This window comes from Struthio camelus, chromosome 13 (assembly GCF_040807025.1).
Source record: "Struthio camelus isolate bStrCam1 chromosome 13, bStrCam1.hap1, whole genome shotgun sequence".
Classification (NCBI taxonomy): domain Eukaryota; kingdom Metazoa; phylum Chordata; class Aves; order Struthioniformes; family Struthionidae; genus Struthio; species Struthio camelus.
Window position 1 is genome coordinate 3,497,386 of NC_090954.1, and position 22,326 is coordinate 3,519,711.

The window sequence follows — 22,326 nt, forward strand, 5'->3', positions numbered from 1 at the left end:
GACAGTGGAGATGGAAGAGAAAAAACACCATAGACTCCATTGTGGTATTATAAAAAAAATAGCAGAAAATAAAGATGAAATCTTGTCCTGCAGGACAGAATATTTCTTGAAAGTCTTATTCTTTCTTTTCATAAACAGTGGGTGCACACATATATGCACGCAAGAGCACGTGTGAACGAGTAAACATTGTTCCCCACCTGAGAGCAGAGGCCTCCACGGCAGTGCCTGTATTGGGCTGCCTGACATCCATGAGAGACGATGAAGCCCAGCACCAGCCTACTGCTGATGGATTACTTCCATGCAGCCAAGAGGAAGAGCCATTCTTCATCATCCATAGGACTACTTCGTCCCTCTTGCCCTCTCCTCATACAAATCTCAGTAGGATTTTCCTGGCCATTGAATTCATCCCACTGATATAATAATTGCCCTCACAAAAGATACTGCAGCAAAACTGCAACTGCTAAATAGGATGAGTAGCATATTTGTAAAACAAGAAAGCAAAAGAACTTTGCTTCCCTTCAGTGACCTTCTGGATGCCTGGTAATTTTTAATGGCCTTTTTGTCAATACCTGTACAGGGAGAACATATCACCTAAAATAACACTAAGGGTATTTGTCGCTGCATTTTCTCCAACAGGGGCTTCATTTCTCATACTCACTTCCCTGTAAACCTTGATTTCTCCTAATACCTATAATGACAATTTAGTGGGTAGAAGTTGGAAAAATCTAACCTCAAAAGGCTCTGATTAAAGCAGGTGTTTGGCTTTTTGCCACTTACAATGCTTAAGGCATGTTTCAGAGTTGCAGAGAAGGATTTTCCCCTACTCTCACAGCATGACTTGACTTCCGTGTGCTGTTTCTCTCTTCCTTTTTAGCAATAGCAAGCCCTGGCTGAACAGGGAATTCTGCACATGGTAGACTGGGATTTTAACATCATTCTGAGAACGGAATGAATAAATTTAGGCACTTGGCTTTTTGTCCCTGGGAAGTTGTGGAGAGTTGAAGTTACTTGTTCATTTTTTGAAACTAAAATAATTGGGTCACTAAAGCATTGAAATGAGTTATTCAGGGAAAATTCAAGGTTGTATAGGCCTAGGCTGTACCTAGATGGTCTAATGGCTCCCCCAGAAAACAATTAGAAGCAATTTCTGTCTTAGTTCTCTGCAGAAATTGATCTGCTCCCATGAAGCAGCCAACCAAGCCAAGCTTGACTGGCAGGTAAGTAGAAAATGATTTATGATGGGAAAACATGACACTGATTCTAAGCAAAACCTTGTCTGTCATGATTCAAAGATCATACAGCTACGTCTGAGCGTGGCAGCGATAGCTTTCTTGAGGAGTTCAACCAGCTACACTCATGCCACTGTTCAGCTGATAGTAACGCTGTGTTAAAATGTTGACACCATTATATTTCTAATGATAATACAGATCTCTCCCCTCTATGAATATCAAAGAGCCATATGGTCAATTAGCTATGCCCAATGCTTACCCAGCATTATTAGTACTTACAACATAGAAATACATATTTTAAATTCTTGCTTGCATTCAAATTACAAGATGTTAACATTAAAAAAACCACACACATTTATAGCTGAGTAAATAGCTTTTCTTGAGAAATCCTTTGGGAGAAGAGGCTTTCAGAGATGTAAAAAAAGAAGAAAATTCACGGCAAATTTGAATCTAGGAGAATGAATACATTTCATACACTGAGAAGAAGGAAGTTTATGTTGTTATGGATGTATAAGAATATAAATAATTTACTCCAAAAAGTACATGTTGTAGATTATTTTGCATACAAATGTCTTTGTTTAGAACTCATGACTTCTATTAGTATTAATTACTTTTGCTGGGAACTTTAAATGTATGGTGGCCTTAAAGCAAGGGCAATACCTATTAAGTTTAATTACTTTCTCCTTCAGCCTAAGCAATAAAGAAGCATGGCAGAGATCTGGTTATTAACTGAGCGTGGCATCCAAATGAAGACACAGTGCACAGTAATTGTATTTGTTGGGCCACAAGCTGGTGCTTCTAGCTGGTGTCTCCTAGTCTAAAAGAGCGAGATGGAAAGTAGGCAGGCAACAGAGATTTTCTTCCCTTGACCTACTTTGAGCAAAACCTAGTCCTCAGTCACATTTAAGCCCTCAGCACTTTAGTGGGGAGCCCTTGCGTTGAAGGACAAACAAACCAACCAATGCCTTCCCCTTGCAAATCAACCATCTCAAGCCAATACTTTGAATATTCTAAGGACCTCTCTTCTGGTTTTTTTTGCTTGGTTGGTTGGTTTTTAACAAAAGAGGTATCTGCCTACATACCAGCATGTTTCATATTTTTCAAAAGCATAATGAAGTTTTCACTTGCTTTGAACAATTTCTATAAGCATTTTTATAAAGCTACTGAAATGCACTCTGAGGATATTGCTTTAGCAGTAGAAAAAGTCATGTTTATGTATTTGTCTGTCTGTGTGTATGTTTTTAAAGCTTTAAAACTTATCTAAATTTACCATTTACTTTGGAATTCTCCAGAAGACGAGTCATCTTACTTATGCAAGATCAAAATGGGATAGGAACAAACTTGTCTTAAAAATGAACAAACTACTAAGTGACAAGGACAAAAGATGGCCCAAAAGCACACTGACTTCCACAGGACCAGGATATCCTGTATAACCGCCCTTTGTTGTTTTTTTAACTCTTCTAGGTTTTCATGTCGTTCCTATCACCACAACTTCCAAAATGGCACTGTCTGCCATGCCAAGCAGTTATCAGATGATTTTCTCCACTTCTCATTTTTCATCCCAGAATAAATATATGCGGTGGATATTTGAGGAGAGGACTGCATAATGTTTCTGCATTTAAATCAGCCTATATTTGTGCCAAACAGTGATCCTGGGTCATTGCTGACATAGTTATTGTGGGTGATGTACTAAAAGCCTGTTTTGTAAGTATTCAAAAATGGGAAAGGAGATTTAAAGTAATCTAGTCCCTACACTGGGAATATTCTTTTTCTTTCTTTTTTTTTTTAAATCAATCATAGATCATAGCATATAAAAATGTGCCCTGCTACTGCTTGTCTAAACTTCCCATGCAGATGTAACAATCTGCATGAAATTGGAGACCAGTATGTGGTAATAAGCATCAGAATGTCTAACGGCCCGTTTGTATTCACCGCTACCCAGGACAGCAAATCAAGGAACTATTAGGACAAGCTTAAAATAGGGAGGCAAGTCCAACTTGATTTTTCTGAGTGGCTTTTGACCATTTGAAGCATCAGGCGTGTGCTGAGTTCACAAAAGGAGACAAGATTCCGGTCCCCCCTTTATAGTCAGGGAATAGATAAATGTGGGTACTACTTACAAGTGTCTATTTACATCAGAAAAAATCACACAAAAGGGATCTATACCATTGACCCTGACGAGAAAGACTATAACTACTTGCCTAAATCTCTGATTAATGGAAAAGAAACAGTGCTGCAGCATAGCCACCCAGAGGACAGACTCCACAATTGCCGTACACTGCAACTAGCAGAGGGAAAAGGAGAAAGCAAAAGTGCTTAACAGCCTCCCTGGCAGCTTGGACATATTTAGGATAGAAAAAGATTATCCACAGAGTAGCAGTAAAACCCATCCTTGCTTAGATTCCAGGGCTGAAGCAAATGTTAACAAAGCAAAACATCTAGCAACAAAAGAGCAGAAACATTTGCTTGCGCTTTTTGATGTGTGAAAAAAAAATGCTGCCCTCAGAATAATTCTCCCTGTACTCAGGAAACATTTCCACTATTGGTGCAATTACTTTCTTTTACGGTTTAATCAGATGAGAATCAATGAAAAAAGCAGTAACTTTCCTTCTTTTCCCTGCTCCCCACCTCCTAACTGTTTCTGGTTTAGTTCAACAGAAGAAAATCATTTGGTCTTGGGAGACGACCTGGCCACGGGCATCGGTTGTGACTGGTGCCCGCCCTGCACCCAGAGAGAGGGAGGGAGCCGAGAACACCGCCCATGGTCTCTCCATCCCAGTAATGGGAAGATCAGGTGAGATCTTTGTGAGCTACGACTGAAAACACGGAGAAAATAAACAGAATACAACCCAAAAGAAAATGGATACATAGAAGAGGGTATCCACAAAACAAGACCAGAACAGTCTTGTGAATGGAGGGGGCGGGGGGAAGGACCACCAGTGAAGAGCTGGCTGTGGCATGCACCAAACACTGTGGAAAATGAACTAAGAAAATAGGGAGAGTATTTCCAAGATGGTCTTCATAGCCCAAAACCAAGGACTCCACGTGCAGGTAACGGAGCGCTCACGGAAACGCCCTCAGCCTGAACGTCAGCACTATTCGCTCTGAAGGACGCACCTGAGAGTGAGGGGACAGGAAATCCTCTGCGACAGGCAAAATACATCCTCAAAGGCAGCCTCTGAGAAGGCAACTGTGCAGCTTTTAAACAAGGGTAAGTGAACCTGGAGCAGCAAGAAAGTAGCAAACACCGGGAAAGAGGCTTTAATTGTCAAACTGCCAAATTAATGTGACCTAACAGCAGGTAACAGTCGGCGCAGCATAGACTTGCTGTTGGCATCCCACAAAACTTTGTAAGAGGACGATTATCACAGATGCACACAAGCAGCTAAAAAAACCCAAGGTGGTTTCAGAGGAGAACTGTACACCAATCATCATTAACTGTATTGATTTTGCAAAAGCTGCTGATAGTCTTGATAAAAGTGCTTGCAGAAGATAAAGGCCACCTGTGGATTATCTCAGGAGACAAGCTGAAAAACAGCAAACCTCCATGGAGATCCTGGCTAGCGTGTAAGACTCACAATAGTGACTGGAGCTCAGTAAAGTTTCTCCAGTGACCATGCATTTATTCATGAGAAAATCATCAGAAGAAGGAAACCCATCACCCAAGATCTTGCAGCCAACAAAGCACTTTTCATTTTCTGTATATAACAAGCAGGCAAAGCCTCCAACCTTTGGAGGATATACAGAAGGGACTGAAGAGATGCAGAAGAAAAAGTTTCCTGAAAACAATGCAAGAAAGGTACAACTACAAGAATGACAAACAAACCCAACATGAACTATTACTCAAAAGCCAATGGAAAATGCTGAGAGGGTTAAATCCTCTTTTAGTCTACAGCAGAAACAATAAAAATAAGAACAGCAAAAGCAGGTGGAAACATGAACCAGTTAGGTAGACAGCGGAATAACAGAATAGCAGTCATTAGCAATATGCTGTTGGGTCCCTCTTGTTCAAAAAATACCCATAAACTGTAGATATTTTTGTAGGGTATAAAAGACTAGTAATGTTAGAAATCCCCAGAGCGAAGCACACATCAGAAACATTTGGGATGAAGACACAGTTTTTTCTCACTTAAGACAGAAGAACACCTTTGGCTTTAGGCACAATAGTCACTGAAATAATCACTGGTGGAAGAAAAGAAATCATGCAGCAAGCTAACGTCTTAGAAAAAACACTGGTAATCAGTGGAGAATGGAGAAGCACTTGCACCTTGGTTATTTTTCTTTCTGTTTTATGTGTCTGTGTTGCATTCCCCTTCTTTGGAAAAAGCAGTTGTTTTTCCATACTTTTTTCTAGCTTTCGCGTTTTAATTCACTTGCAGCATATAATTTGCTTTTCTTCAGTTTTCTTCATGCCATCATCTTCCTAGGCCTCTTTCCCAGCAGTGAGCAACTAATGATGTTGATCACCTCCTGCTATTTGTAAATCTCTACCCAAAAATATCCCAAATTACCATGATAATTTACCGTTCTCAATTAAAATTATGGTAGATCGAGACTGAGAAAGAAATAAAAAGCTGCTGTAGCCCATCAGGGTACCAAAAACAACCTGAAAGGTAGATTTATGAGATGCGCAAGTCTATAGCTTATATGGTAATAACATTTTTCACACTGCTCTGAAGATGCTTTGGGGGAATTTTTGCCTAAATGTGACATTATAAAATATCGTATCATTCTATAAAAATGATTTATTCACTTAAATAAAGTGTACTGCAAAAGTCATTAATATGACATAAAAAGTTCTTTTTTAGAAATCAATATTTTTAAAGCATTATTTTAAAAATATGTATTTCAGAGACGTGTGTCACAGCCCTCCATTTCCAAGCACAAAAGCAGGTTGTAAAACCTCATATTAATTTTCCAGTTCATAGACCTAAAAAGCATGATGTGAGCTGCTGTTCAGGAAAGGTGAGCCTTCCCAGTTTACCTTGCCTTGTCATCATCAACAGCATCATTAATTTAAGCAACACAGGGGCTAATTTATTTATACCAAGCTTTATTCATCCAGTGCATTACTTACAGCCTCAGAGCCTATCATCTTCATTACGACCATCCAGAGGAAATGGTGGAGGCAGGATCGCACCCCGCAGCGACGAGGGAGCGCGGGGAATGACGGACGTGCAGCGCGGGGAGGGTGATGCAAGGCAGTGGAAACCAGGAGCGACAGTGATGGGAGCGCGTGTCGCAAGCAGGGCTGAGACATATTTGTTAGAGAAGTTCACGCTCATCTGCTGGCTACGCGGTACTTTTTTCAACTCTGGTCTGTATTTTAGCCAGCTCGTACCCTTCCCTCTTAGAAATTCCCTTGAATAAAAAAATTAAGCCCCTCTTATTCCATTCTCCCTCACTCTGCGTCTTCGCACATAGCAGCTGTTGGAAAATAGGCCAGATTTCTGCCCCTTCCCTTCTTGGATAGTGCCAATATTACAGATTTTTTTCATACAATAAGAAAGAAAAGGGCCAGTATAGGTTGGCTTTTTGCTGTGCCACGTGAGACGCCACAAGCCCTGAGATCCTTGGGGATTGCCTTGGGGCAGCATGTTAACTTTCATGGCGTCCATCAGTTTCTAACAGAGGCAATCAATCTGATGCAAAGGCAATCCCGGATATAAAACCTGAACCCAAACTGGCCTAAATACCAGTGCCTAAAGCTGAATACCAACCTGAGTATTTAGGTTAGCTAGGAAAATCACAGCATGGAGTAAACCTCAAAATGGTTTACTTTTCCCATGCAACTTTAAAACAGCTTTTCTGTAAAGACTGCCCATTGCTTGGATTTGAAGGAATATAACGTGGGTGGCTATGTGAGCTCTAGCTGCTGCCTGCCATGGCTACGCATTTGGTCTAATCTGTTCCCCGCCGGCAGCTAAAGCATGGGACGTCTTTCCCTGACCAAGTACTGCATACTGGGTTATTTAAAAAATTCAGCTGTTTCGCATCCATATTTTACTGCAGGTGTTGTGAAAGAAGTAATCCACAATACTTTAAAGATATTTACTTATCCTTCAAGCATGAAAGTGTTTCAAAAGCAATACCAGCCTCTACGTTATCAAATCGCTGCTTGTTGTCTTAAATCAAAGCCATACAATGTGATACAATACCCAATTACCATAGTTAGTCTTTCTATTATAATCACGCGCTGCTTGCTTAGCTCTTGAAGAAAAAAGTATTTTTAATACATCTCTGTGGCTGTGCTTGTAATTCTAACCAGACGCGACTCCACATGCAGATTTAGAAATTTACAGCTTGTGGAGTGGTTGCTTCCACATTTCTATAAAATATTACAACAGTGGTGATATGGCCATTTGGGAAAGATGGAAACTGCCAGGATAAGAAAACAATCAAGAACTAATAAGGAATAGACTGCTTCAGGATTCAATAAGAGAGGTCTTGTAGTCTTTTACAGCTCATCATGTCTATAGAGGCTACACATTTCACTGGCACAAGGTTCCAGTTTTGGTTCAGATATGGTGGCTGATTTTGCTGCAACGGCTGAGACAACTCCTGCTCCTAGCTCTCCAAGCCACCCCAAGCCTGAGGCTTCTGCTCCTGTAGAACTGAGCATGCAGCAGCTCCTCGGAGACCACAGTTTACAACGTGGCGTTTTAAAATTAACGGCTCTCTTTATTATGTGGGTGGGGATGGGAGGGAGGGCTGTGTTGCTTTTGATGCATCAGTGTAATTCACAGCAGCACTTGAGCGTTTTCAAAGCTGATGCTAGGGCAGACCTTTACAAGCATTTACGTGCCACATTTGCATTGATTTCACACCTCTAAAGCAACGACCCTTAAGAATTACAGAGGCTATATCCAGAGGAATTTTGTCAGGGCACAAGCTCAAGAGCTTGATTTGCTTTTGAAAATCCCAGATCTTAGGTCAGTAATAAAAAGCCATTACAAGTGATGACTACACCATGACCATTATGAAAAACTTATGGGCTCTGTCCAGCTCGCGGTCATGCCCCCAGCAGAAAAGGACTATCGACACACCACTGTCCATTTTCCCGTGCTCAGCAGCATCCTCCTTGCTCGTTCAGGAGGGGACTCCACACAGAACGAGTCCAGGGAACAGGCCCTCACCCACGGCTGAACTGCACCAGCAAGGCTGCTTTAGTAAAACGGATTTGCTGCCACCAATGCTCACTTAGTCCAGAGGAGCTTTACTCCTTAAAACTGGTATCTAGCAGCCAAACCACGGCATGTCTCTGCGGAAGAGCATCTTGGGACTCTAAGTCAAAGATTTAGCACTGAAAGATATTTTATCATTGGAAAATGACATGGTTTCCAATCAAAGGTAGAAGAACCTGGCCAGTGCCAAGAGGCATCAGTCTCCCAGAGAGCTGCTCCTGTTATTTCTGCGCCTGCATGCAGGAAGCTAGTCCTTGCCGTTCCCGTTTCCCCAGCCTCAGAGCAAACCTCCATGGAGGTCACAGGTTCACCAGTGAAAGCCGGCGGGGCCGCGCTCAGCCGCTTGGTTATTCGACGGGAACGCCAGCTCCCTCTCTGACCTCCCCTGCGTAGCCAGCAAGGAAGAACCCCATGTGTCCACATGAAGTCCACCACAGAGGACCCTAAAAGCAACACTGATGTTGCTACAGGATGGATTATCTTTTGCTATGATGACTAGATGGGCAATACACAATGCCACTCAAGTAAGAGGTTGTTCTTCTTGCCCAGGCACTGCTGTGGTGCCTGAGACGCTGGGTGCATTTGCCTCAGCCCTTGCCGAACCACTCACAGAAAGGCTCCCGATGCCACTGACCACTGCTCCTCTGAGCATCCAGAGTGCTCCCAAGGAAGGCCCTGGCAGCTGCGGTCTCAGAGCTGTTCAGCGCTTCTTGAAACTCGGCCATCAGTCTGAAGCACACTGAGCAAAGAAAGAGTTTGTTTCTGGTGAGGGTTTATAGTTATTTTAATATTAATTAGAATATCTTCTGTCTTCATAGGCTCCCATCTATCAGCTCGGCAGACAAGACAGGCCAATAGTAATCTTTCCACTCATTTAGCTTCTCTTCTCTAATATTTCACAACTGTTCAAACTCCAAGTCAGCTCGGGTCTGTAGCAACCGGGTCGCCCATCCAAATATTAGACAGGTGCAGGACTTCTTGCTAAAACATTGGGCAGAGGCAGATATATTTAGTCTGGCATGTTAGTGGTCAATAAAACATGTAGGCTGTTTTAAGCATGGGTAAAAACACTTAGCAAATGGCAAATGCATTTTTGTAAATTTTAAAATATCCAGAAGAGGTATTGTTTCACACAAATAATGAATTTGTACATAAGATTTAAAGGAGACCTGCAAAAAGCTGAAATATTTAAAAATCTATAAAAATAAAATTCTTAGCATCCTCTAATGAATTAGAAATACTTGAGCGAATCTTTGGAGTTGACTAAAGATATCGCTTAGTCGAAGGCTCTATAAGATCAGGCTAAGTGCTTTTCTTGTTTCCACTTTCTTAAAACAAACCTGAGTAATATTTTATCATTAGAACAAGTAACAGGCATTTTCAGAAAATTGCCTAAACTTCTGAGATGATTTGACCAATTACTGTGACACATCTGTCCAGTTACTTGAACATACATTGTCTTGACATTAATGGAAGTAATGTCGGCGAATTTGACAAGTCACAGAATGAAGATGCACGATCAGAAGAAATGTATTTTGAACAGATGTATCATGGAAGATAAGCAAAAAATGGAGGAGAATGACTGCACCCTGCACAAGTCCCACCAGTTCCCCAGCTTGTACTTCCAAGCTTTCCTATAATTTACAATGGAGCATTTTAAATCTTCTCAGTTCCACAGATTATAGATCACGCCAATTGTCCTTGCAGGGAAATACCATGCTTACTGCTATCCACACCGACAGGAGGAAAGCTTGAGGATGGCTCAGTACAGCCTATCATGTTTCTTGATGTAGGAAAACCCTGCCTGATATTTTAAATGCAGGCAAGCAGTTGTGCACGCAAAAAAAGCACTACACTGTGCACGCTAGTGACCGCTTAAACATCTAACTACTTGCAAATACAAGGACTGATGTTTCTGAAAGCACCGTAATCACATGCAAAGTGTATCAGAATAATGCGCGTTCTCCATGAGTCCCAGCATTTCAGTATGCTGTTCATTAACCCGTTACATAGTACTTTTATAGGATCCTTAAAACTCACAACATGTTCCTTTGAAACTCACAGAGGCTCAGAACATAAAGCAATCCCTTGACAATATCTGTGCGACAGAATTAGCCTGGCATTCTGCTTCAATGGGGAAAAATTCCCAAACATTGCTTCTATCAAAAAATGGAGCTTTCGCATCAGGCAGACCAAGAACAGCATTGGCTGACTGAAGAGCAAGATTCACTGCACTTAAATACGCATTTCACTGAGTGTCCTGCAAGCATCATCTGGGATTCTGCACACAGGATAAATCATATATGAGACAAGGATATTAAGTCTGACCATATATTTAGGGGATGTTGCTGTATCAAAAGCCCTGGAAAGGTTAGATTCATGTCCAGATTGCCTCAGATATTTATTGCATAGTATATACAGCAGAATTGGGACAAATATTTCCACCAAATAGCATATTTCCATGCTATAGGAGAGCTTCAGAGACAGAAATGGGAAATCATTAACAGCACCTGATTCCTCTTGACTGTGAATTGAGAAGCTAATTGCCTTTGTGCTTCCAAAATATTAACCTGATAATCTAATTCTGACTATAATAAACAGTGATTGCCAGGCATTAAGGACAGGATTTTTAAACAAACCGAAATGCTTAAGAAGCTTACATCCCAAGAACTTTCACTGGAACTTACACTTCAGAGTAACGTGGGTGGTTTGGCAAATCTCATCTCAAAATGTACATTTTAGGTAGCAACCTAGAAAAAAATGTCTGATAGCACAAGCACCATTCATTTCTCTGCCAAATATTTATTAACTTTTTGGAAGCTAAGCCGGAGAAGAACGTATAATGGCAGACTTTGTACATAGAAGAGTTCAGATAAAATAGTTTTCAGCGGCTATAGAAGGTCGTGATTTTCAGAAAATGCCACACACTTCCCTCAGCAGGGAAAAAGGGGCCCTCAGAGATGTCACAAGTTGGACAGCTGAAGTAATTATTCACCTGGGAAACTTTAGGCTATTATCTCTCATCGTAGCTTCAAGGATTGGATGCTGATAATTCACAGTCATGGAAATGAAATGCTCCAGTGTGAGACACAAGTGAGGGAGATAAATTACAGACTTCCCTGATAATGGGAAAACGAGTGGCATGTTGATCATATACACTAAAATTACAAACTTGGTCAGCCTTGCTGCAATGTAGAACACGTAGCACGACATACTAAATTACAGTACAGCTAAATTATGCTGTCACTTTATTATAGAGAGCAGGACTGTTGAACTGAACACTGCCCTTGCTCTCCAAAGACCTGACTTTGACTCCCAGTGCTGCCGCGGGGTAACTTTGGACAAGTCGCTTCTGTGCCCTGCTTTGCCTCTTGGCAGGATGGTCAGCAATGCTCATATCCACGCGAAGAGTGCAAAGAAAGTACAAGGCCCAGGGGTGTCCCTCGACCTTGCACGTGGCCAGCGTCAGAATATCCTACGACACATTGGTATTTTTCATTCTGTAACATCCAAAACACATCTGATTCTCCAGACCCAGGGAGCTCCTCTCTGCACGCGCAAAATCGATCTGGATGAAAGCGGCTGCTCAACAGTGGCTCCACAAAGTGACCTTGCCACTCATCGCACAAAGGGAGACTTGTTCTTGATGTTACCAAGTCCAAAACACTCAATTCCTGTGAGTGCTGAAGGCACAGAGCCTGTTTTGGCCGAGCAATGGCCACCTGCCTCCCATGCTGCAGTGGCCACTTCCCAGCTAAGGCCTGCTGCACACTTTCCATTTCCTCATGAAACAACAAGGTTTGGTCAAACGGATGTGTGCTTGTTAAAGACTCACACGTGAAGAACATGCTCTTTGCGCAATGCTATTTAAACAGAGATTTAGAAGCGTGCTGCTGTGCACATCTGTATCAATAAGAACAAATACAGAAAAGACATATTTCCATGTGGGCTCTGGGGCCTCCCTGATGTGATTCCTTCAGCAGTGGTAATCGCAGCAGATCTCATATCTTTTTAATTTTGTCCTACATTATGTGAAACATCCCCTTTGTGGTTTGCATAAATCCTCAAGACCCGAACTCAGAGGCAATTCCTGCTCTCGTTCGACAGCAGGCAGAGAGTGCAGAAGCAGCCGGCGCCATGCAGACAGAGGAGACGAGCAGCACAACAGCCAAGCACAGGCAGAGGGGACAGCCAGAAATGCAAACTCACCCCACAACAGGCAGAAGGAGATTGCATGGAGGACAGGGAACCCTCTGATTAACGATAAAGTCATAAACACTGGATGAATGAGTCAAAACAAAATGATCTCAGAAAGTAACAAATTACCAGACATTGGCCTGAGAGATGCAATTGAAAGGGCGAACAAAGCATCAACAGACAGGAAGGAGATCTAAATCAAGCTGGTTCAACTGTGGCCTAACTAAAACCAATTAGGAAGCTCTTTGAAGTCTTCAGAGGACTCAATCGTTCGAAAGAGTTCTGACCTACAGAGCTTGGGTTTGGGACCTTTTCTGAAAAAACTAAAATTAGCTGCCTCTTCCTCTCTTAAGACACTACCTCCTGCAAAAATCTAATTGAAAGAGTTAAAACAAAATATCTCTCTACAAAGCCAGGTACTTTATGTAGTATATACACAGTACAGCAAAAATGGGTCACATTTAAATTCACACTGCAGGACAATTGATTTTTCTTTAAGATTTACTTTTTCATTGATTTTTCAGATATGCCCAGATAACATTTTGGTCACTGCATCAATAATATTAAAACAGAAAAGGGAAAGGACTACAGGAAGGAAGGGCAATTGATTTACTTTATTTGGAAGCCTTCTACTCCAATGTCTCCTTTGCTGTACAGCAGGCCAAAACCTCCCCGGCACAAATCAAGCCACTGAAATTACAAGAGTTATTCCTACTTATACCTGGCCTGATCTTAGCCTTTACATTTAATAGAACAAACCCATGCAAATCATATCAGTCCTAATTCCAAAAATACCCAGCTCAACAATTGCTAATCAGTTCATTGATTCACCCTCACACTGGAAGACAAATTCAATCTGACAGTCCATGATGGGAGAAAGCCTTTTAGTTAACCAGGCTTGACAAAGGGATTGGAAGGCTCGTAGCACTGTTGGCCAACCATTGAGTCATTGCCACCTTAAAGCATCCCCTCTGGGAAATTTCAATTAGCCCTTTCCTCAACGATTTTCTTTTCAGAGTAGTCTTTAAGAATTTAGAAATGACTATAAACAGGGAAAAAGCCTAGGAGAGTGACTGAGAGCATTCCAGAGGCAGAGTCCTGTCCCATGTCTTTTCTAATAAGCTGTTTTTGAGAGCTCCTACTTGACATCAGCTGCAATATTACAGTTGCAGAGTTGAAAGGTGCACAACGAGGAAAGCAGCTCCCATCTCGCTTGGCTATCTATCATTTTCTTTATCACAACCATTCTGATTGTTCAAAAAGAGACTGGTACAAACATAAGAGTTGATGCTGAGAAGATAATTCAACTGAAAGAATCAAAGTTGTTTAACGTTTTGCTCTGTTCCTATTTGCGTGTGTGAAAATGAAACACCCGAAAGCATCAGTTGGGCTCTGCAGAAGATAAGATATTCATGCTATTTGCAACCACTTTCTTAAAAAGCACACAGCATGTTCTCACAGTGACATGGTCACATCAGCAAAAGCCCGACAGACACATGGAAAACTTCTGCAGAGACACCTTCCGCTCCCTGAAGCTGTGAAAAGCTCCACTTACTTTTCTGTCATAGCAGCCATTTTAGCTTCCTGGGCTGTAAAGGTCTGGCTAAGGCCCCTGCAGTGGTAAGCCAAAGCAGCCAAAGCACTGTGAACATGCCTTTTTGCCTGTTCTTGCCTTGCGTTACAAGCCACTGCTCCTACTATGGGGGACTGAGGGAGGTTAAGTTACACCTTCCGAGATACAACCCTACCTTCTCCCCTAGATGTGCTGGACTATCTATCTTTACAGCATTTTCTCTCAGGCCTTTTCCTATATGATTTCTTAAGGTAGCTGAAAAGTAATCTTGATGATGTGGTTGAGCTGCCACCTCCCTCAGAGGTCAGAAACCAGATAATTCATTTTCCCTCCAGGTATGTGACCTGCTCCACATAGATAGAGGATGACCAGCTGGAGAAAATTAGATTTGACAAGTGTCAGGAGTGGCTCATGTCACACTCCCCAGCTCTAGCCTTCCTCAGCTTCTCCTCAGCCAGCAGCGCTCGAAAGAGCAACTGTGGTTGCTCTTCCATGGAATTACATGATAGATAAGTTTATACAGAGGTGTTGCAGTCTACTCGGTCTTGGACTACTTAGCTAGCTGCTAAGGTTAGGCTGGGGGTTGGCAGTCATCTCTGTACTGGTTGCAATAGGGAAATCAGGGATTTCATGGCCAAATCTGGTATTTAGAGGAATCTCTGGGATAGGGTTAGGTTTGACTTCAGGGTAGGACTCAGGCTAGGAACAGCTAAGAGCCGACTGCTGGCAGGGTCCTGCAGGGACTAGGGGGCTAGGTGAGATCTTTGACTGGACACATGTTGAGCTACAGTTATTTCTGTTTACTGGTTACAAAGACACGTTCACCATCTGAACAAAAACCAAAAAAAATGCATAAATGCACAATCTAGTCAAATAGGGATAGATCATACATCACTGCATTGCCAGGGCTTCAAAGAAACCAGTATCAAAGGTGCTCCGAGCACACAGCAACGCAGAGATGGCAATGAAAGAGGGGCAGGCTGCAGACAAAGTTATGTTACCAGCGGGACAAGTGGGAAGGGAAATGGGGGCAACTGGTAATCCTGAGTCCAAGAAACTTCCCCAGGGTGAGCATGTTTGTAGAGATGCCAAGTTTATTGTCTGTATCAGGAAAATATAATATGTTCTGGAGAGCATGAAGTTGACGGACTGGACCAGCTTAAGCCTTTCAGATTGCTGTTGGGAGAATGACCCTAGCAAAAGGGCCATTTTCACAGAAAAGGAGCTAAAAGAATCTGGATTCAATTTACATCTCTAATTATTATTATTATGTATTATTGTAATACATATTACAGTAGAATATATATAATGTATGTATAATAATGGCACACAATAATGATGTATAAATATTAATTGATGCACACTTATGAATATACTAAAGATTCAAACATACATAATTAATGTTAAATTATACAGACATTTGTCTGTCCACATGCAGAAAGCAGGGATAAAGATGTATAATACGCATAATTGCTATGTAAGAAGAATGAGTAAGTGCGCACAGCATTTGTGCTGTTCATAATTAATTAAATCACCACTAAAACTAGCCAGAGGCTTTTCTTCTGCTTAATGGTACATTTATAAATATTTTTCTACTTATTTTATCACCCTTTGTAAGACTGGCTGGTAAATGTCCAAAGAGTAAAGAAGAAATACATGTCCAACATATATACGTATATATAAAGAACTGGCTCCTTTGAGGCATTTAAACCCATTTTCTAGCCATGTGGATTGGCCATAGCATACTACCCATAAAAGGAACATTTTCCAATTCAAACAGAATAAATATCCAGGAAGTAATATAAAAACATAATAGAATTCACTGGTTGAAACAAAGAGTTAAGTCTACCCAAGGGTAAAGTTTAAAAACTTCCAGGAAACGTTTCTAGATTGTAAGAGTCTAGGATGACAGGTACTAGGAAAAATTGACTTTTTCCTCATTTTCTTCAGACATACTCACACAAAATACAAAAAGGAATCACTGAAATCCTTCATCTCTTTTCTTGCCTCATATTATTACCATTTATGATTATCTAGCAGTTTCCTCAGGCTTCAGGATATTTTACAGAATTACAAAACCGAGGGCTAAATCATCACCAGAGCTGATGCAGGACCCCATCAGCCAAGGACTGTATTGTGTTGCCACAGCTGAGCAAGCTGGGCACAACTTATGAAGCCAAAAGGTAGCCTAATTGTACAAAACCTGATTATAACCTTTATGCAGTGATTCACTAGCTTCTTCCCACCTTTTAAGGAACTTTGTTTAGTGATGATGTATGAGAAAAATGCCACTTTGCAGCGTTCGTGCACAGTCCTAACTGGATGGACACAGGACACTGAAACATTTTCTCGTGGCTATCTCGCAGGACCCTCCAGGGCAGAGAGATCATGGGGCGGGTATCTGTATAGCTGGCAGTGATGCTGCACCTGCTTTATGGGAACAAAACTGTTTTCAGTCTATCAAACTGCCAGATGGGCACCTTTTATACATACTAAGATTATTTTCTAGAGTGAATGAAACATAGACTGCAGTGTTAGTGCATATGGAAAGGTAAAAGGAGCCAGGAGACTCCACAAGGGCATGACAGAGGCTGAACATCACAATATTTGCCGTGCACGCTGCATGGTGGCATCGCAAGTTAGTGAGGTGCTTGTTGAAACCGGGGGGGCCATCAGCAGAAGGTACCTTTGAAAGACCAGAGCACAAAGCAAAATATGCAGAAACTACAAACGATATATGTTAGCACCAGGTTTTGAAAAATGAGAAAGCAAACAAATATACTTGTCTTCAACTCCGCCTGCCTAAATTCCTTTAACATTAGAGATGAAAAGGTCCATGTCCAAAGGCTAATGGCTTAATGGGTTGCTCTAAAGTAATTGACACTGTCAACCCCAGACACACAAAAATCACAGGTCAGATCCCCAAAACATAAAAAAGGATTTAGTATCACAAGATTAAGCTTCAATATAATTGAAGGCTTAATTTTAGCCCTCCAGCTTTTAATCTTTCTTGAATAACATTTTCAAGCTCTTTTCCCCAGCACCACAAAGGTTAGAATTTTACTTTTCTTTACAAATGGAGATGCATTTCTATCATTCCAGCTATAATTACAGCCAAATTATAGCCAAGCTATGAAAGTATGGTTAACCACTAGTGTAATTATGATCAACTAACATCAAAACTAGGCTAAACTGACAAAAGCCACATAGCACTTGTTGTCAGAAGAGATTTTAAAAAAAACAACAACTGTCAGGAAACTAATGATAGAATCCCTGGAGCTGGCAACACTGTCATATAACACAAACAACAAAATGTATTCAAATGAAAGTTTGTGCAGACTGTCACAAGGCATACGATAGGCAGAAAATCTTTTTATAAGGGCACAGCACTGTTTTCTTGTTGACACTAATGCATCAAGAACAGCTGCAGATGGGCAGTAGCATTCATTTTTCATCATTCTCCCCACAGATTTCTGAGATGATGGACAAGGGAGGACTGATAAATAAATACAGTGGTCACCTATAAAGCCAGGTTCTCTCTCATTCTTTGTTTACATCAGGATAAAAAACTTCACTGAAATTAATGAGATTTTACTACATGTACCTAGGAGGAAAAAATAAACATAAACAAGTGTTTCTATCAGAGAGATGAGAGAGCTTTCAGGCTGCTGTATCTCAAATGGCACAACCCCACAGATAAATGTGGCTACACTGGTATGAAGTTGCTTACAAAGATAACATTTATAATCTCCTGCAGCTCGTATCGTGATGCCCAATGCACTTCCTCAGGATGTGAGAATCAGTCTGCGTACAGCCACCGCTCTAGATCTGTTCCTAGAGACACTGCGAGCTATTTGAGGTGCTCAGACCTCAGCCTGGCTTGGTCTTTTACCAGGACACCCAAACGCTTCACTCTCCCTGGATGCCGCTGAAGAATCTCGCCAGCTGCTGAATCACAGCCGCACAAAGCCTATTTGCTTGTGAATCATTTCATTTTTTTTCTTTAGTTGCACTAACTCAGCTATCCTGAAATTATAGACATCTTTAAAAACATTAGGTTATCTACTGCTGCGACTATGATCAAGAGAAAATATTAAAACTCAAAGCAGACAGAAGCCATGTAATGTTGTCATCAGCACGATAATTTATAATAACTAAAGGTAACTTACAGTGATTTAAGGATTTGGCTTCTCTCACAAATGAAGCCAGAAGTATCCAGTGAGGGACAGTGATAGCTGAGAATTAGGGAATCTGGGAGAGATCTGGACTACATTACGCTGCCATACATTCCTGCAGGGTCTTTTGTTCCCTAAAATAGCCCACAAATTAATGACTTAGCTAATGACCTAAGCACGGTCTAATTTAATTTCTTTCAAAGATATTTTGTTTTATCCCTTCCTGTCCTTTTCCATAAGCAGAGCTTCTGCACTGTACTACCTAGAGATGCTGCTGCGGGTTTCAGCCTGTGTCGCAGAGCATCAACATGGAGTCTGTTCATCTGAAGCAGCAAAAGGCTTTTCAGGTCTGAAAAGACACCACGATTCAAAACTATTATAGCTCACACATTAAATAAATTCAGTTTCTCCTCCAAATTTCCTGATGGACATTTTCCCATTTCATAATGACAAAACTAATCATTCACGATCATCTGTGATTTCAGCTTTCAGCAGCATAAAAATTAAACAAGCTCAGAATATCACAGGACGGTAGTGCAATGGGAAATGGTGTTTCTGGTGGGACGTGCCCTTGGTGCCCCCCCACGCTCTGAGTCCTCTCCACAAAGCCCTGGCTCAGTAACTGTGGGGCTTGGAGGTCATGGCGGGACATAGGAGACGAAGCTGTCGCACAGCACCAGCAGAGGTTCCGTAGCAGCGATGATTTCAAATTCAGTGCTCCATCTCATGATGTTTCATTGTTACATCCCCTCGGCATCTTTCACAAGCTATGTCAGACATTAAAGTTTTTTCCATTTGAGAAATTCTGTGCTCCTCTTAGGGGAAAAGTGTTTTAAATGTGAAAAGAGAGAGCTATAAAATCTCCAGGTTGAGCTACCATCAATTCCCATTTAATATCACTCAATAAAAACATGTGCATCAAGAATTAGGGGTGACCATTTTCATGCTGCGTGCAATATTGAAGTTTCAGGTGACCATTCCATGCGATAATATATCTTTTGTGACTGTGAGCTGTTGATATGGTTTATTTTAACGGCCACGGTTAAAGGTTTCATGGGCTAAGGCCGCAACCAAATCTCTTTATAAGAATTCCTTAGGCTACTGAATAATTTATAGCCCTTATGCACTTTTCATGATCTAATTTACCTTCCTCTTAAAATATTTTGTAAAACCAGTGTTCCATTTATAATGATATATACCCCATTATAAAATATACTCGCTACTTTGTTACCAGAATAGCATTTTATGTGTGTAAACCAAGAAGCATTAACATATACCAGAATTATTCTCCCAACTCTGTGATATACAGAACATAATGGAATTATGAGCAATTCGGTGCATACTGTCAAAAATACAAATGCAGTGAGAGTTTAATAGTGGGCCTGCAAACAATGTTTCATAAGAAAAGCATATTTTTGCAAACAAGATTCTTCCAAAGGAGAAAAAAACCTAGAAGTGAGATGAAGGAGGGCAGAGCAAGCAAGGCACAGAATGAAGTACAAAGAAAGACTGTGATCTTACATTTTGTCATACATAACTACCAAGGAGGGAGAGAGAGGGGCAGAGGGAATCTGCTCATGAATTCATCATCAGCACTGCCCCGAGATGTGAGGGAATGAAAATGCCAAAAAGGCTGTGGGAAAAGGTTGCAATTTTTCTGAAGGAAGATTCACCAAGAGCAATCTTACTAACAAAGACAAATTTCTCTACTCCGTTTAACTAAAGCATCAGAAAATCTGTCTCTCTAAAGCTGACAGCAAGTGATCTCTGCAGGCTCCTTCAGTTCAAGTTATTTCTACCCATTTCAATAGTATTTAACCGTACTGAAGTTAAACAGAATTTTCTTGACCTTGACACTAAATAAGCTTCTCTGCTTAAATCATACCCTACTGTAAAGGCATAAATAATCACATCCTAAGGTGCACTTCCTTCTTTATTGCTTCTGAACTAGGGAAAGACTAGCATATGTTACCTACCCTATGCCAGTCCTATCCCTAAAGATAACCTCTCAGTCACGCCGGCATGTAAGATACCTTCTCTTTTATTACTGCAATATGCAAAATATTACACCACCTGTCATGTTGTTGTTTATTAAATCAACTTTTTCTTGATCGTTATTTCCTATACGCACATGTACATGGTGGTTGCCTTGCTGGATAGTTTGCTACAGCATTTTCATTTTTATCAGGTTATATTAAAAATCTTGCTTGTTTCCTACAAATCCACAGAAACCAGGCACTACAGAGCTAGGTTCTATTTACTCCCAGACATCCAAACTCTGAGCTGTATTACCTAAAATATTCATGGGAAACAAGCATGAGCAACATCTTACAAAGCCATTACATCCCTTTATTTATTTCTTCATTTATTTATGCTTTACAACATCACCACTACTTAGCAAAAACACAGCCACATATTCAAAAATCTCCACGTGCTTTACAAATATGCATGACTAACTATGGTGATCTAATAACTTTATATTTAACATAGTATCAAAGAACCTCTGCACTTATCCCCACTTTATATATGATGAAACTGAAATAAAGAGAATTTTACTGGGTCTCCAATAACTTTTCTAAAAATTGAATGCTTGGACCAGAGTCAAGAACAGAATCCAAATTACTTCATTTCCAATGTTAGGTTTCAAAAACAAGTACATGTTTCATCTTAAAGCAGTTCTCCCGGCAATTGCTATCGTCTCTTTCTCTGGAGTACGCTGTCCCCTTACCTATTTCAAAGCTGGCAAGAAGAACATTTTAGTTTTAAGGGAACTGGATGGGAACATATTTATTTCCCTCCCAGAAAGCATGTGCGCGTGTTCTTACCGGAGGAAGATCATCAGCCAAGCTATTCCATTCCCACTTACGATCTCTGAAAAGCCTTGCTCGCCTCAATTTACAATAGTTTGCACCAATTCAATATCCCCATTCAAAGTCATGACAGTCACTATTATCTGTTTGCCAGCTGTTTTGATAGAACCAAAAGGCTTGAACAACAGTAATCCAAGGATACATGCTCTGTTCAGTTAAAATTAAAGCTACTATACTTCCAGTGACTAGAAGCCACATTTCTGCATCTCCCAAAGGCAGATACACACAGAAATACATATCCTGCCCGCAGCTGAGTCACCAGATAATGATTAAGTTCTATAATAGATACAGAATTTGCCAGGCTCGTTGCTTCCTCTTATAAAAAAAAATTGTGTACACCTGCATTTGAAATGCATCTCGATTTCTGGAGCGTTACTGAGCCCTCCACCACATATTGCATTTGGCAGTGATAAAATCAAACTGTCATTGCTACTGTAGACTGAGTACAGCTCATATATATCTTACCTTTTAAGCCCATTCTATCGAAGCTGTAGCACAAATAAAGACGAATACTCTCTCTTTCAAAGCTAGCACAAAAATACCCCTCAATCTTTCAGGAAGTGAACAATACTTATCACCATTTCACAGAGTCTTGTTTAAGCTTATAAATACTTTCTGTTATTTCCAGATTTCATTTGAGATTTTTGTTAAATCCTTCCTCTAAAATTTACCATTTTAACCTCTATCAGGTAAAGATTTGTATCAGTTCCAAACAGAGAAGCTACCTGAAACAGACTGATCTGATATCAACACATAGGAGCTCAAGAGCAGCTGTCAAATTTTATATGCAGCCAAGAGCTCTAGTTTGCAGTGTACTGGGGAAAAACATTTAAGCCACTGAAAATTACGAAGGGCTTAAGTCCACCATCCTACTAAACATCAAAAAAAATCAGTTGGCTATATGTATATACTTTTCCATTTCAATCTCCTTAAATAAATAATTCTCACTGAGGCAACCCATATCAGTGTTGTAGCACTGTGGAAGGGATAACTGATCTGCTTCTTAGGTCACGCTACTCAGTTCTGGTCCTTAGCATAGGCAAACTGCTGATGTTTCTTCTACATCAAGGTCTAGCGGGGGGAAAGAAGTTTTATATC

At 40.8% G+C, this 22,326-nt stretch overlaps 1 protein-coding gene across 1 annotated transcript in view; it reads right to left on the reverse strand.

Moving 5' to 3' along the window:
• The window catches only part of FSTL4 (follistatin like 4), a 359,281-nt gene extending 337,570 nt beyond the window's left edge, over positions 1-21,711 (reverse strand). Inside the window, exon 1 of the mRNA XM_068959795.1 lies at positions 21,694-21,711. The gene's annotated coding sequence lies outside the window, so the exon portion shown is untranslated. The remainder of the gene's footprint in view (positions 1-21,693) is intronic.
• Positions 21,712-22,326: the final 615 nt, after the last annotated feature.